Source organism: Citrus clementina, unplaced genomic scaffold, assembly GCF_000493195.1.
Source record: "Citrus clementina cultivar Clemenules unplaced genomic scaffold, Citrus_clementina_v1.0 scaffold_6, whole genome shotgun sequence".
Classification (NCBI taxonomy): Eukaryota; Viridiplantae; Streptophyta; class Magnoliopsida; order Sapindales; family Rutaceae; genus Citrus; species Citrus x clementina.
Genome location: NW_006262139.1, coordinates 7171470 through 7189240, shown reverse-complemented (window position 1 = coordinate 7189240; position 17771 = coordinate 7171470). Strand labels below are relative to the sequence as shown.

At 33.3% G+C, this 17771-nt stretch overlaps 1 non-coding gene across 1 annotated transcript; it reads right to left on the bottom strand.

Moving 5' to 3' along the window:
* Positions 1 to 6147: 6147 nt before the first annotated feature.
* LOC112097550 lies at positions 6148 to 6254 on the bottom strand. The gene has a single exon (XR_002905081.1). It is a non-coding gene; the product is annotated as a small nucleolar RNA R71 (small nucleolar RNA).
* Between the last annotated feature and the right edge of the window lie 11517 nt (positions 6255 to 17771).

Here is a 17771-nt window from a genome sequence, read left to right as displayed (position 1 = left end):
GTACAACTCTTAGTAACATAAAATTTTATTATTACAATCAAAGGATGTCAATAAAATAATATTTCATGATTCATAAACTAAAGCTCATCAGGAATATATATTAGATTTAACTTTTATAAAATTAACAAAGTGATATTTGAAAATAAAATGAAAATATATAGACTTGTAAAACTTAAAATTCCTGTCATGTAAGAATATTAATTATAAGATAAACAAAAAGTTCAAAAAATAGGTAAATTAAATGGGTGTTAAAAATAATATATACTCCATGATCAATTATACAATGGTCCTTAGTATTATATAAAATAATGAGAATTTTAATATGCGATTTTAAATTTTATTACAACATGAGTGATCAAGTAGTTTTTAGGTTACAAGCAATCTCACCAATGAGTTTATTGATGTGAGTATGACGTTTACTAAAGTATATGTATTTAGTTGTGTTATTTATTAGTGTTATATCATATATAAATTTTGCAATTGCAATTTATTTATTTGATTTGTGTTAAATAACCTACTTCATATTATATTGTATACTTATTGGTAATAGATTTTGGAAATTTTATTCATAAAAAATTATCACAATACAAATTTAAAGGAGAGTTGAAAAGTAATTATAAATAAAATATGTTATTCAAGTGAAATTGCTTTAAACTCTAAGGGTAGTCACAATTATTTTACAAACATTTCTCCACCTCTTGAACGGTTGACAAATTGTTTAACATTATTTTTAATTTTTTTCTTTAGCAAAAATATTGTATACCATTAGATTTAATGCAATGGTGCACAATTAAAACATTATTGATGTTGTAAAAAGAATTACAGCATCATAGAGGAACCCTTTTACTTTTATGTCAAGATCGAGATACCTTGAACGGTGTAGGTTAAAGAACACATTTTTTTAATTTAATTAGATAAATAATTTCTTAATTTATCATATAGACTTTTTTTTATTTTTTAAAATATTATCATGTTGACATTAATTATTGGCAAAATTATATTACCCTTGAAAGATTAGGGTGCATTTTTCCTTGAAGGATATCATGTATCAAACATTGAATAAAAGAATCCAACATCTATCACTAAAAGATAACTCCTACACGGAACGTACAAGGTCATGAGTTGAAGTTCAAAGAAGAGATGACATGGTCTCCATAGTTTCCATTGAATTTTATTATGAAGATTAACTTTATAAAAATTGTATTGATGCTTCTCAAAACAAGATAGGATTAGTGGAGGCTATTCAAACAAGTACAAGGCAACTAAGTGGGATTCCCATTGCAACCGGAGTTATTTATTTTTAATTTATAGGGGTTAGTATAAGATTTGTAGTAGGTGAGAAAATTGTTAGGTCTATCTCATTTGGATGTTTAAGTGATTAAAAGAAGATTGTGGGTCTCAGTGAATTTAATCGTTAAATTGGCTTTGAAAATCACATGATTAAAAAGAATAAAAGAAAGTGGCGGGAGTGGCATGTGTAGTGTGAAAAAATATGAGAGAGAAAGAAAGAACGGTGGCGGGAAATTGATTTGGGGGTAAGGGTTTCAATCTTTAATTGGATAAATAGAAGGCAAATTTAACTCCGTTTTCCCCCAAATTTCAAGTCGTAAGTTTCTAGCATTACCCTCTATATTCCTACTGCTCTTGATTTTTGTTTTATCCTTTCGTTAGTTATTACTTAAGATACCCACCTATTAGAGGGACAAATATTAGGTTATTATTGTAAGCTGAGATTGTTGAGATTCTTGATGTTGTTAACCTCCAATATTATCTAAAGAAGAATTTGTACTGTAATCTCATTATTAATATAGTGGAAGGTTATATCAAACTATTGGTCCCATGATTTTTCCTAAATTTGGGTTTGCTACATAAAAATCTATATCTCTTGTGGTTGATTATTGCTTTGGATTATGTTGATTTATTTTCTGCTTACTAATTTATGGTACACATCTTACTTTAATCACACAAAGAGGAAAAAAAAATTATTTCTACTTAATTTATGGTTGCTTGTGTGGATTCTATTCCTAGCAAAGTGGAATCAGAGAATTAGGTTGAGTGTTTCTATTACTTGTGTGGTTGAAATGGAGGAATCTTTTGCGTTTATAATTAAATTAAAGTCATAGAATTATAGTACTTAGAAGTCTAGATTGGGGGATTCGTTGTACATGAAAGAGTCACATGATACCATTGAAGGCACCCATTGATTTAGATGATAAAAAACGGGCTTAATTGAACCAGAAGGTTGTAGATACTATAAGGTCATAGATTGATCAAAGTGTATACCACCATGTCGTGAAGGAATCTAGGGCTAATTCTTTAGAGAAAATTCCAAACAATTTATAAGCAGCTAATAGTATAGAATAAAACTAATCTGAAAAAAAGGTTTGTTGACTCGAAATATAAGGAGGGACCCAGTATAATTGAACAAACTGGTGAGTTTTAGAGCTTGGTTGATCAACTAACTACTATAAAGATTATTATAGATGATATTGCAAGTATTGTTGTTGCTTTGTTTTTTGTCTGATAGTTGCCAAACACTAGTGATATCAATGAATAATTCAACGCCAATTGCAAATTCACTTTTGATAAGGTTACAAATAAATGAAGAATCTAGAACAAAGAGTGTTGAAGTGGTTCCATATAAGTTGATGCACTTGTTACTAAAAAGCAAGAAATATAGAGGAGAAGGCAAAGGAGAAATTCTATTAGCAGAATAATGATAACCCAAGAGGAAGATTTAAGTTACAGAGGAGAAAAGTCAAGTGCTTTCATTGTTAGAAAACAGGTCATATAAAAAAGAAGTGTAAATTGTAGAAAAGAAAACAGGCGAAAGAAATGGTGATACTAAAAAAAATGACTGAGAGCATTGCAACTATAATTGATGGTGATATGAGTATTGTTTATAATGAGAGCTCTGTAAATCTCATTTGTCGTACTAGTGATCGGGTGATTGATTCGGGTACTTCATTTCATGATACCACATATCATGATTAATTTAGATCTTATAGTAATGGTGATTATGACCGTGTTCGGATAGAAAAAAATGGGATCCAAGATTGTGGGCATAAGAGATATTTGCTTAAAAACTAGTGTTGACTATAAGTTATTGCTTAAAGATGTTAGACATATATTGGATATTCACCTTAATTTAATCTCTATAGGCAAGCTTGATAATGATGGTTATTCTAACCAATTTGGTAAAGAAAAATGAAAGCTTACTAAAGACTCGCTAGTGTAGTTAAGGGGAAAAAGTGAACATTTTCTATGTGATAGTATCCAGATTAAGAAAGAATATGTGAATGTGGTTGTAAAAGCTTCTGATATTGGGACGTGGCATAAGTCTTGGTTACATTGGGAAGAAATGGGTAGAAACTCTTGCTAGAAAAAAGGTTTCTACCCAACTTCGCAAATATATCCCTCAAAACTTGTGTTCATTACTTAGCTAAAAAGACACATAGAGTGGTTTTTAAAAATTTTTCACCATCTAGAAAGTCGCATATCTTTGATTTGATTCACACTAATGTTTACATGATGCAATATAGATCAATAGGAGGTGCATTTTATTTTGTAACTTTTATCAATGACTTTTCTAGAGAAGAGTCGCTTTGCTTTGAAATCCAAAGACTAGGTGCTTGATATGTTTAAGTTCTTCTATACTTATGTTGAGAGATGGACATGAAAGAAATTAAAATATGTCTAGGCAGATAATGGTGGTGAGTATAAAGACTATATGAGTAGTACTGCAGATCTTATTGAATCAGACTTGAGAAGATTGTACCAAATACCCTTCAGTAGAATGATATTGCGGAAAGAAATGATGAACATAACAATTGAAGAAAAGATTGGGTGTTTGCTTTTTTATGTTAAGCTTTCTAAATCATTTTAGGAATAAGCTATGCATATTACAATTGATTTAATTAACCTTTCTCCTTTAACTTCATTAGATGGTGATGTACTGATAACTCTATGAAATGAAAGTTATCATGACACTTTTAGACTTAAAATCAAGTTTACTTAGAGAGTAAATAATATGTTTTGTTGCATTTTAATAATAGTTTGCATCAACATTCATTTTAGTTTAATTTTAATGAAGTTTGTTTGAATTCAAATAATTGTGTGCTTAAATCTTATACATAATTGTAGGTAATTAAAAGCTCGAATTTCAAGAAAAGGATGTTGCAATGGGCTTGCAAAAAGAACAAAAGAGCATGACTACAGAAGAATTGAAGCAAGCTTGGAACAATATAGATACTATAGCCATTGTTATAGCAACCATTACTGTAGCAACTATTACTGTAGCAATCCTGAAACATTGATAGAAAATATTTCGTGCGAGACACTTAAACATATTACGATATGAGTTTCCTATCTGGAAGGTACGCGCCCTAGACTTCCAATTACCCTAATTTTTAGCTATAAAAGAAACACATACACAAAGAAGGGGAGGCCGTCAACCAAAAACAAAAATCGAAAGTAAACAAGGACATAACATAATTTAAGAGCAAGAATTAAGGCTACATCAAAGGAGAATTTACAAAAGTCAATAGGAATTCAGTCCTTCTTATTCTTCTCTTGTTGTCTTGTTATTCTTTAATCATGAGAATGTATTTGATGGCTAAAACTCTTTTGTTTACTTTACTTTCGCAGATCATGAACTAATTTAATTGTGGTTGAGTGATAGACAATCTTGATGGTTTCTTGACTGAATTTATATGTTACTGCATGTTTGTTATAGCATTTTGTTTTGGTAAAGTTTATTCTATTCATTATTTTGGTTGGGCACCCATTTAATGATACAAGTTAAGAAAGAGCCATAAAAGAGCTTATCTTAGTGGAACACATCAGAGCAATATTTGGTTTTAAATTAGGTTTCCTGAGTTGAGTTTCACTTGATTCCAAAAGGGCCATGCCTAATCTAGAATTAGTGATGAACTAGACATATGGATTCACCTTGTAGGATAATAAGAACCTAAGCGTATAATGCCAGATCTTATGTTGGCGTAACATCTTTTCACTGTTAGTTTGCATATAGATATAAGACATCTAACATGCGACAACTGAGAATATATAAGAATGTTGCCCAATGCTGTCGCAAATGATGTAACAACCAAGCCTAAGATTCAAAACCATTAAGAGAATTTAATCACTCAACTACTTCATTCTCATTAGTTTTACTCTTTTATTTGACGTGATAATTTTATTTATTGCATTTTTAATTATTGAATTTTATATTTTAGTTAGTTATTTAATTTTATCAATTTTCTTGTTTTAATTTAGAACAACCACTGCACTGTTACAGATTGCTGTAGCAAATCTGGTAACATCAATCTTTATGAAGACGATCTTGAATATTTATTATTATATTACTTATTGTGTACACTTGCACATTGACACCAACAACATTTGAATTTATCGTAACACGTTTTTGGTGCCGTTGTTGGGGATTATTGTTCATTGTGATTTGTGAAATTTATCTTAACGGTGTTAATCTTTGATTTTATTTTAAATGTGTTCATTTTGTTAACAAGAAACTTTTACAAGTGCAAATATAAACCTGTTGAATTTCAGTTTGATCCAGAAATTGAAAGAATCGTAAGGAGATTAAGAAGAGAGTAAAGACAATTAAAAGTTGTTGTAGCAATGGATGACTTGCAAGATATGGGGAACTTGAACCCTCTTAGAGAAATACAAATAATCAATGGTCAAGAAAGTCAGAACGGGCAGAATAATCAGGGACAACCAGGGAACAATAATATTATCTATAAGGCATATGATAGAGAGAAAGCTATTAGAGACTATGTCGTGTTGACTCCTCAAGTTATGCATCCTGGAATAATTAGACCTGAAGTGCAAGCTGCCAATTTTGAACTCAAATCAATGATGTTTCAAATGTTACAAATAGTGGGGCAATTCAACAGATTGCCATCAGAAGATCTTTATCTCCACCTCAAACTGTTCTTGAAGGTGAGTGATGCTTTCAAAATTGTTAGAACATCACAGAATGCTTTGACACTCGGACTTTTTCCATATTCTGTAAAAGATCGAGCAAGGGCATAGTGGAACTCTTTACCACTAGACACCATCACAACATGGAATAACTTGCTTGATAAATTTATGATGAAATACTTTCCACCAACCAAGAATGCAAAATTGAGGAATGAGATTACATCTTTTCATCAACTTGAAGATAAAAGTTTATATGATGCATGGGAAAGATTTAAAGAGCTACTCAGAAGATATCCTCATCGTGGTATTCTTTGCTACATATAAATGCAAACCTTTTACAATGGATTAAACCCAAGCACTAGATTGATAGTTTATGCTTCAGCAAACGGGGTTTTATTGTCTAAATCTTACAATGAAGCTCATGAAATTTTGGAGAGAATTGCTAACAATAATTATCAGTGGCCATTAACTAGACAAGATGCAACGAGATGGACAGTAAAAGTACACAATGTGGATGCATTTACAACACTATCAGCCTAAGTAACTTCACTGCCAAATATGGTAAAAGCTATGACTATTGCTCTAGCATCTGTTAACCAAGTTGTCGAAGTCTCTTGTATTTATTGGGGAGAGGGATATTTATTTAATAATTGTCCTGGGAATCCAGCTTCAGTCAATTATGTGGGCAACTTTAATAGGCAAAATCAGACCAATCCGTATTCAAACACTTATAATCCTGAATGGAGGCAGCACCCAAACTTTTCATGGAGCAACTAAAATCAGCATATTGTAACACCCAGTGGACAGAACAAACCTGCACAGCCACCAAAATTTCACCAGCCAAATCAAAGGCATAGAAATATAAGTAATGACCAACTAAGTTCTCTTGAAACTTTGCTTAAGGAATACATTGTGAAGAATGAAACAGTTGTCCAAAATTAGGTTGTGTCATTAAGGAATTTAGAAAATCAAATTGGGCAACTTGCTACAGCATTGAGTAATAGACCTCATGGTAGTCTACCTAGCAACACAGAAGATCCAAGGAGATAAGGAAAAGAACATTGTAAGGTGATTAACTTAAGGTCTAGAAAGAGTGTTGATATTCTTGTTGGTATGCCAAAAAGAAGAATAGAATATATTCCAACTCAAGGGACACTCAAGTTGAAAAAGAGCCACAACAAATTATTCCCCAATACACTGATAAGGGTAGTCAAGCTACAACAACTGTAGAAATACATGATTCAGTCCTTGTTGAAGAAAAAGATGCAGCACCAACAGTGACAAACCAGAATAGATCAAAAGAGAAGCACCCTGCACAGCCTACTGCAATACAGCAGTTTAGGCACCCACCACATTTCCTACAAAGATTTCAGATACAGAAACAGGACAAGCAATTCAATAAATTCTTAGAAGTGCTAAAACAATTGCATATCAACATTCCTTTTGTGGAAGCATTGGAACAAATGCCAAATTAGTGAAGTTTTTTAAAGATAATTTGGCAAGGAAAATTAGGCTTGGAGAATTTGAAATTGTTGCTCTAATATAAGAAAGCAACCACATACTTTAAAATAAAATCCCTCAAAAGTTTAAAGATCCAAGGAGCTTTACGATTCCATGTTAAAATCCCTCAAAAGTTGAAACATCTAGGGAGCTTTATAATTCCATGTTCTATCGAAACTAGATATAATGGTAGAGCATTTTTTTAATTTAGAGGCAAGTATCAATCTCATGCCTTTATCAGTGTTTAAACAATTGGGAGTGGGTGACTGTAAACAAACAACAGTGACTCTACAGCTTACTGACAGATCTCGTGCATATCCTGAGGGCAAGATCGAAGATGTGTTGGTGAAGGTGGATGAACTTATTTTTCCAGTGGATTTCATTGTATTGAACTTTGAAGCAGACAAAAAAGTACTAATTATCCTTGGTAGGCCTTTCTTAGCCACAGGGAAGACTCTAATTGATGTGAAAAAAAGAGACCATGAGGGTGAATGACTAGCAAGTCACATTCAATGTGCTGGATGCTATGAAGAGTCCTGATGAGGTTGAAGATTGTAATCTTATCAGTGTTGTAGACTTTGCGATAACAGAGAGGTTAAACAATTACTGCAGCAAATAAGAGATCAAGGCTGCTACCTTCAAAGAATTTGAAGAAGATGATGTTGCAGCAGACCACATAGCATGGTTAGGAGAAAAGCAACCAGTGAGACATGTCAGACCTTTTAAATCTTTAGACTTTTCAAACAAGGAAGTAAAACCATCTATTCCATCTATTGAATCACCTCCTATTTTAGAATTGAAACTTCTACTTTGATATTTAAAATATGTTTATTTTGGCAAAAATAATACACTCCCCGCAATAATTTCATCCTCTTTAAATGCAAATCAAGAAAGGAGCTTGGTGAATGTGTTGGGGAGATATAAAAGGGCTATTGGATGGACCATGGCAGATATTAAAGGAATCAGCCCATCTATATGCATGCACAAAATTCTACTAGAAGACTATTACAGTAATTCAGTAGAGTAACAAAGAATATTAAACCCCATCATGAAGGAAGTTGTGAAGAAAGAAATCATTATCAAATAGCTTGATGCTGGAATCATCTACCCAATATCTAACAGTTCTTGGGTAAGTCCAGTACAATGTGTTCCAAAGAAATATGGAGTGACTATTGTAGTAAATGAGAAGAATGAACTTATTCCTACAAGAACAGTGACTGGATGAAAAGTTTGTATGGACTATAAGAAGTTAAACAAAGCCACAAGGAAAGACCACTTCCCATTGCCCTTCATAGATTAAATACTAGATAGACTTGCTGGAAAAAAAATGCTACTGTTTCTTGGATGTTTATTTGGGCTACAACCATATTGTTGTAGCACTAGAGGATCAGGAGAAGACAATATTCAGTTGTCCTTCTGGAACCTTTGCTTTCAGAAGAATGTTATTCGGCTTATGCAATGCTCTAGCAACTTTCTAGTGGTATATGATGTCCATCTTTTCACACATGGTCGAGCAAACATTAAAAGTGTTCATGGATGACTTCTCGGTTTTTGGGAAAACATATGATGATTGTTTGCACAACTTAGAAAATGTGCTTAAGAGATGTGAGGAAATCAACTTAGTACTCAATTGGGAAAAGTGTCACTTATGGTACAAGAAAGTATAGTCTTAGGACATAGAGTCTCCAAGAAGGGGATAGAGGTGGACAAGGCAAAAATATATGTGATAGATAAACTTCCACCTCTAACCTCAGTCAAAGGTATTAGGAGCTTTCTACGTCATGTTGGGTTTTACAGAAGGTTTATTAAACACTTCTCCAAAATAGTTAAACCCTTGTGTATACTGCAAGAGCATGACAGACCTTTCAACTTTAATGATGATTGCTTTGAAGGCTTTTTGTGAATTGAAAAAAGCTCTTGTTATAGCACCCGTTGTTATAGCAACAGATTGGAGTCTACCTTTTGAATTTATATGTGATGCCAATGACTATTCTATTAGAGCAATGTTAGGGCAGAGGAAGAACAAGAATTTTTACTCTCTTTATTATACTAGTAAAAACCTTTGCCAATGCTCAGATCAATTATACAACTACTAAAAAGGAGCTGTTAGTAGTTGTATTTGCCTTTGACAAATTCAGAGCGTATATAGCAGGCACAAAAGTCACAGTTTACACAGACCATGCAGCAATAAAGTATTTGATTGTAAAGAAGGATGCCAAACTAAGATTGATAAGGTGTATCCTCTTGCTATAAGAGTTTGACCTGGAGATTAAGGATAGAAAAAAGACTGAAAACCAAGTGCCAGACCATCTCTCAAGGCTTGAAGCAGATGCAAGCACCTTAACCAAACATGACATCACATAAACGTTCCCTGATGAGCAACTACTAATGCTATAGCATGTACAAATGTTATAGCAGTCTTAACTCCTATGGTATGTAGATTTTACTAATTACTTGGTGAGTGGACTGTTACCACCTGATTTGAATTATTAGTGAGATGTGCTTAAACCATATTTGTATAAGATGTGCTTAGACCATATTTATATAATATGTGCTTAGACCATATTTATATAATATGTGCTTAGACCATATTTATATAATATGTGCTTAGACCATATTTATATAATATGTGCTTAGACCATATTTATATAATATGTGCTTAGACCATATTTATATAATATGTGCTTAGACCATGTGATCAAAAGATGTGTACCGGATGAAGAAATTCCACACATATTGCATTCATGTCATGCTGCAGCATATGGAGGACATTTTGGAGACCACAGAACAACTGCCAAAGTTTTGTAATTAGGTTATTACTGACCCTCTATTTTTAAATATGCTTATAAGTTTGTAAAATGTTGTGATAAGTGCCAAAGAATAAGAAACATATTTCAAAAGCATGAAATGCCATTAACAAACATGTTGGAAGTTGAGTTTTTTTATGTATGGGGGACAGAATTTATGAGTCCCTTCCCACCATCTTTTGGGAACTTATATATTCTAGTTGTTGTAAACTATGTGTCCAAATGGGTGAAGGTTACAGCATTACCCATGAATGATGCCAAAATAGTGGTGAAGTTCCATTGCAAGAATATTTTTTCAAGATTTAGGACTCCAAGGCCAATCATTAGTGATAAGGGTACTCATTTTTTTAATAGGATATTTACTGCAGCAATGGCTAAGTATGAAATTAAACACAAGATTGTTATAGCATATCACCCACAATCTAATGGTCATGCAGAAATATACAACCGACAGATCAAAAGGATTTTAGAAAAAGTAGTGAACTCCACTATTAGATTACATGATTTCTTATAGGCCTACCGTACAGCCTGCAAGACGCCACTTAGCATGTCTCCATACAGAATTGTCAATGGCAAGGCTTGTCATTTGCCATTAGAGCTAGAGCATAAAGCATAATGGCATTAAAACAACTCAATATAGACATGTATGCTACAGCAGAGCATCAAAAATTTCAACTTTGTGAGTTGGATGAGTTGAGGTTCTTCTCCTACGAAAATGAAATGATTTATGAGGAGAAAATAAAAAAATGGCATGACCAAAGAATTCAGCAAAGAGAACTTGTTCCAGGCAATCAGGTTTTTCTTTACAACTCAAAACTAAAACTCTTTCCAGGAAAATTGAAATCTAGATGGTTAGGATCCTTCAACCTTGTTCGAGTTTATCCTATGGAGCTGTAGACCTCTTAGATGAGAGGACGGGCCAAAAATTCAAGGTTAATAGGCATAGAGTAAAACATTACATTGAAACTATTGTGGACCACTCAAAGGAGGACTTGTTCCCGAGGGATCCATCATTATGAGCACTCAAGGATGGTCAAGCTGAAGGACCTAAAATCAAACGCTAATTGGGAGGTAACCCAATAAAGAGGGGGGCATTTTAGTTTTTCTTTATACATTAACTCTAACTTTGCATATTTATCATTTATGGTTTTTGTCATTTTATTTATAGTTTTTGTCATTTTAGATTGATCATTTTATTTCTTTTTTTCTTTTATTGCAGCACAAACAAAAAACAAATTGGGGCTAAGAAGCTAACACAAGTTGCTGCAGCATTACACCTCACATGACAATGAACAAATGCTTCTCATCAAACGGGAAACTTTATTGCAGAGTGCTACAGCACAAGATTATCAACTACAGCAACAACTTTCACCAGTATAGTGTCAAAATTATGGAGGATTTAATTTTACTAAATAGGAATAAATTTTCGACAACTGGCTTAGCCAAAAAAAAAAAAGATTTGAAGGGATTGCATAATCCTTAAATTCCCGAATCACTATCATTTCCTTAATTAAATTGGATATGTTTTTAAAATTCAAAATCATATTTCCAATTTTATCTCTTTAATTTAATTTCCCTTTTATTTCTATTTTTACCATCACTTATATATAACGGCTTTAGGGTACCAATTGCAATCTTACTTAACTTTCTTTTACTCCCTCGGCAACAGTCCTCAAATTTCACGATTCTCTCTTACAGCTTGAGTCAATCACGAGATACAAGAAGAAAACGAGCCGGCTAAAATATCCATCACGCTTCCAAGGCTACAAAGCTAAAGAAAAGTTCGAAGAATTTATAGAGTCAAAGAAGATTATGGAAGAAAAGGGTTTCCAAGTCCTGCCACAATCTTCAAGAATAATTCAAACTATTTATGTTGCTGCTAAGGGACCCTGTGTTGCCGCTTATTAAGGAATTCTATGCCAACCTGCTAGGGAAAGACCAACGAACAATATGAGAAAGAAACAATCTAGTTCCTTTAGACCCGCGAGTCATTAATGCTTTTTACAATTTTCCTTCTGATGTTGATTGTGAGTACTTGAAAATGGTTGAAAGCATGACCCCTAAGAAATGGAATAGTGTGCTAAAAACCCTCACTATAGACGGTAGTTCATGGGCAAATGGGGAAGCTATAATAATAAACAGGATATGTTTAAAACCAATTGCTAAGATTTGGGTAAAATTTTTGAAGTCTTGACTGATACCCACAACACACACAACCACCGTGTCACAAGAAAGATTGATTCTCTTATTTGCCATAGTTAGAGGATTGCCAATTGATGTTGGACAAATATTAAGCGAGAGATTAGGAAATATGCTATAAAAAAGCACAAAACTACTGCCATGTTGTTCTCATCCCTTATCACCAACATATGCCTTGTCTCTATAGTGAGCCCTACTACTCAAGATGAACACATTAAAAATAAAAGAGCTTTCACTGCTCAAACCATCGAAAGAATTAATGGTGAATCAGCTGCAGCACCATTAGAGCCTGCCGCTATAGCAGGAGCAAGGAGGGTCATTGAGGTTGACAGGAGATTACAAGAGCTGAGTGACAGTATCACTTAGTGTGTAGAGGCGCAACGAAGAGAAAATAATCTATTCTAGACCTACTTGATGCATTTAGAAGACCACATACATCAATTTGTTATTTTCATTAAAAGCAACAACAAAAACTTCTTAGATTCCATATTACAGCAGTTCAACTTTGGGAAAATGACAGAAGCAACTGCAACAGAAGAAAGTGAAGAACCTGCAACAAAAAATGATAGGGAAAAAGAATTAGGAGAAGAAGACCAGCCCGCACCAAAGAAAGTAGAGGGTGCTAAATCCGAAACAGATAGCTCATTAGGAGAAGAAGAAGAAGAAGAAGAAGGCCCAGAGGAGGAGAGAAAAGAGGTATCTCAATTGGTGCTTCCCAAATGAAGGCAAAAATACATCATTCGAGATGATGAGTAAGATGTTGAGCCCCCAATTCCAATCCTCTCCAGCAAGGGTAAAGAAAAAGTTTTGGATGATGACAAGTCGAAAAAAGACCCAAAGGACATTGATGCAGAACTCTAAGTAATGGCTACCAGGGTTACTCAAACAGCTACAAAGAGGAAGAACTAGCTCGACATCATTATTGAAATCATTGCTGAGAGCTTTGTTGCAGCAAAACCTACTCCATACCAAACTCCAACTAAATCTTCTTCTATAGCTCTTAAAGAATCCAGTAAACGCAAAAGGGCCACCGCCTCTGGAGGTGCTGCCGCACCAAAAGAACTAGAGCACAAGTAGATAAGACTCATTCAACCCAAAGATGTTGTACCCACTAGAACACTGCTGACTAGTCCAATTCCGAGCAAGAGGAAAAAGCAACTAGCTGTCCCACTACAAGGTTCACCCAAGGACTGCTTGAGGAGTTCAACTAAAAAGCAATGAACCTTTTAGCTCGTGCGGCAGCAACATATCTCAATAGGGGAGTACCCCTGCCAGCCCAATTTAATTTCTTTTAATTTCTAAAACTTTTATTTTTCATTGTTATTTTGCATTTCTTTCATGTCAAATTATGTATGTATATTTTATTTTGTTTTGTGTGCTTGTGATGACACAACACCTCTCATGTTTGAGGGGGTTATGTTAGTGCATGTGTGTATGGATTGTGCATTGTGTGTTTTGTGAAGTGAGTAGCTCTGTTTTCTAGTTTTGTATGGAGTTAATAAAAAACCCAATGAAGATAGAGTGAGTATTATGCAAATTTTTATGATTGCCAAGAAAGGGATAATTGATGGATGAGGGCTGAGATTTTTTTCCTAACACTTAAGCGTTGACTAAGTTCTATGAGAATGCTGCAATAGAGCTAGAAAACACAAAAAAAGTAGAAAAGTTTCAAGTCTGGGGGAAAATTTTGTTGAACTGTGCTTGTATAAAATATGTTGCACTAGCTTGAATTGCTGAGTAACCAGGGCTGTGTATGAACCCCATCTGCAGACTTGAGTCCATAGGCAACAAGAGTTATGAACTTTGTTGTAGCATCTACTAAAAAAAAAATTAGAGAGAGAAAGTCATATGTCTGGGATATTGAGTAGTCAAGTCTGTTCATGAGCCCCATGTTCAACCTTTAGTTAAAGATGTATAGAGATAAGACTATGTCGTGAGCATTGTTGCAGCAACTCTGATTTGTACATTAAGTGAGTAATTGGGTGTCATCACCACAAGTGATAGACATTCACCTGAAAAATAAATGATACATTGAAGCGAAATCTATTTTTTTTAAAAAAAGACTATTTTACTATAGCATAATTTGGAACTTGTTTGTGATTTCTATTCCCCCTATGTATGAATGTACTTGTGTTTTACCTCGGAAGTGTATGTAACATAGGTACAATGTTGCAGCATCTCTAAAATTTGATCAAAGAGGCACACACACTCTTTGGACAAAATGAAAGCCTAAAGTCTAGAACTGAATTGCTATGGCAATTTTGTGTGGTTAAGAGTATGATACGAGGGTTTAAAAAATCCTTGCAAACTTGATGGCAAAGTTATGTTACTAATGTATGATTGTGTGATTGAGTTGTTAATGTTATTGTCATTACTTGAGGACAAGTAATGGTTTAAGTTTGAGGGTGTGATAACTTTATAAAATGAGAGTTATCCTGACACTTTTAGACTTAAATCAAGATTACTTAAAGAGTAAATAATGTGTTTTATTGCATTTTAATAATAGTTTGTATCAACATCCATTTTAGTTTAATTTTAATGAAGTTTGTTTGAATTCAAATAATTGTGAACTTAAATCCTATGCAAAATTTTAGGTAATTAGAAGCTCAAATTTCAAAGAAAGGATATTGTTGCAATGGCTTTGCAAAAAGAACATGGCTATAGAAGAATTGAAACAAGCCTATAATAGTGCATATGTTGTAGTCATTGTTGTAGTAACCATTGCTGTAGCAATCCTAGAGTATCGACAGAAACAATTTCACGCGAGACATTTAATCGATTACGATCTGGAGTTTCTTAATTTGGAAGATACGTGCCCTAGACTTCCAATTACCCTAATTTTCAACTATAAAAGAAATAAACACACAAAGAAAATAGGGGACAATCAACGAAGAACAAAAACCAAAAGTAAACAAGGACAAAACAGAATTCAAGAGCAAGAATTGAGGCTGCATCAAAGGAGAATTTGCAGAAGTCAATTAGAATTCAGTCCTCCCTATTCTTCTCTTGTTGTCTTGTTTACTCTTTAATCATGGTGATGTATTTGATGGCTAAAACTTTTTTGTTTATTTTACTTTCGCAGATCATGAACTAATTTAATTATGGTTGAGTAATAGACAATCTTGATGGTTTCTTGAATAAATTTATATGTTGTTGCACGTTTGCTATAGCATTTTATTTTGGTAAAGCTTATTTTATTCATTATTTCGGCTGACCACTCATTTAATGATACAAGCTTAGAAAAAACCACAAAAGAGCCTATCTTAGTGGAAAATATCAAAGCAATACTTGGTTTTAGATTAGGTTTCCTGATTTGAGTTTCACTTAATTATAAAAAGGCTATGCCTAATCTAGAATTAATGATGAACTAGACATAGCGATTCACCTTGCAGGGTAATAAGAACCTAAGCTTATGTTGGCATAACATCTAGTCACTGTTAGGCTGCATATAGATATAAAACATCAAACATGCGACAGCTGAGAATATATAAGGATTCTGCCTAGTGCTATAAAAGATGTTGTAGCAACCGAGCCTAAGATTTGAATAAATAGTCTAAACCATTAAGAGAGTTTAATAACTCAACTACTTTATTCCCATTGGTTTTACTTTTGTATTTGACGTGACAATTTTATTTATTGTATTTTTAATTATTCCATTTTATATTTTAGTTAGTTATTTAATTTTATCAATTTTCTTGTTTTAATTTAGAACAACCACTACATTATTACAGATTGTTATAGCATATCTGGTAACATCAATCTCTGTGGAGACGATCTTAAATATTCATCATTATATAACTTGTTGTATACACTTGCACATTAACACCAATAACATTTGAATTTATCGCAACATGTACCTGAAAGAATTTGGACTAGAAAGGATATTTCTTATAAATGCTTGAGAGTGTTTAATTGCAGAGCATATGTTCACATCCCTAAAAATAAGAGATCGAAGCTTGATGATAAATCTAAGGAATACATTTTCTTAGCCATGGATAGGAAGAATTTGGTTATAGATTATGAGATCCAGTGGCAAACAACTGATAAAAAATAAAGATGTATTTTTTTAATAAAAAAGAAGAATGATGAGTCTTAGTCATTTCTAGAGATTCCTATTGTTCTAACTTTAGTTTCTCCACCTATAGTTCATAATGATCATGTGGCAACTGGAGAAGATAATAATGATGGTTTAGAGAACCAATTGAGTAAGCACCTCTAGAATAAACTATACAATCAATTGAACCAGAATTGAGGAGATCCACTAGAGAGCGACAACCTTCTACTAGATATCATTTGTATAAGTATGTGACGCTTACATATAGAAAAGAGTCTGAATGTTTCGAATAAGCTATGTGTCATTAGTGTAAAAATAAGTGGGTTAAAGCCATGTAAGAGGAGATGAGATCCTTGAATAAAAACAACACTTAGCAAAGCTTCCTAAGAAAAAAAAGGCATTAAAGAACAGATGGATTTACAGGTTAAAGATAGAAAATAACTCACAACTATGGTATAAAGCTAGATTGGTTGTAAGGGGTTCGATCAGAAAAAAGGTTTGGTTTTGAAGAAATATTTTTTCTTGTGGTAAAGATATCTTTTTTTCCGAGTTACTCTGTGATTAGCAGCTAACTTGAATTTGGACATTGAACGGCTTGATGCAAAGATAGCTTTTTTGCATGATAACTCAGATGAAGAAATATACATGGGACAACTTAAAGTGTTCAGTGTCAAAGACAAAGAAGAACTTGTGTACAAGTTGAAGAAAAGTTTGCAACTAAGACAGTAGAACAAGGAGTTTGATTCTTTTATGTGCGACCACTATATTTTTGTGAAACAATTTGGTGATAATGACATTATCATTCTTTTGCTTTATATACATGACATATTAATTGTTGGCCATGACGTTAGTAAGATTGATAATCTAAAGAAAGAGCTTAGCAAGTCTTTTGTAATGAAAGACTTGGGACTAGTAAAATTAATCCTTCACATGAAAATTTTTCATGATAGAAAAACCAAAAAAGTAAAAATCTATTTGTTCTTTCATTTGCAAGTCATTTTCAAGCTTTATCTCCAAGCATTTGTCCCTAAAAAAAGAAAGAAATGAGAGACGTTCCCTTATTGCTTTTTGCAGGGTGGCAGTTTGATTTATTGTCATAGGTTTGTGCAAAGACCGAAAATTACTCATGCAGTTGAATATAGTTGGGCCAATTTCTATCCCAATCCCGGCAAAGAATATTGGAACCAACAGTCAAAATGGACTTTCAAGGAATCTCAAAGGCCGCTTTATGGGCATATAATATGCGGAGTGATAAAAATTGGTGT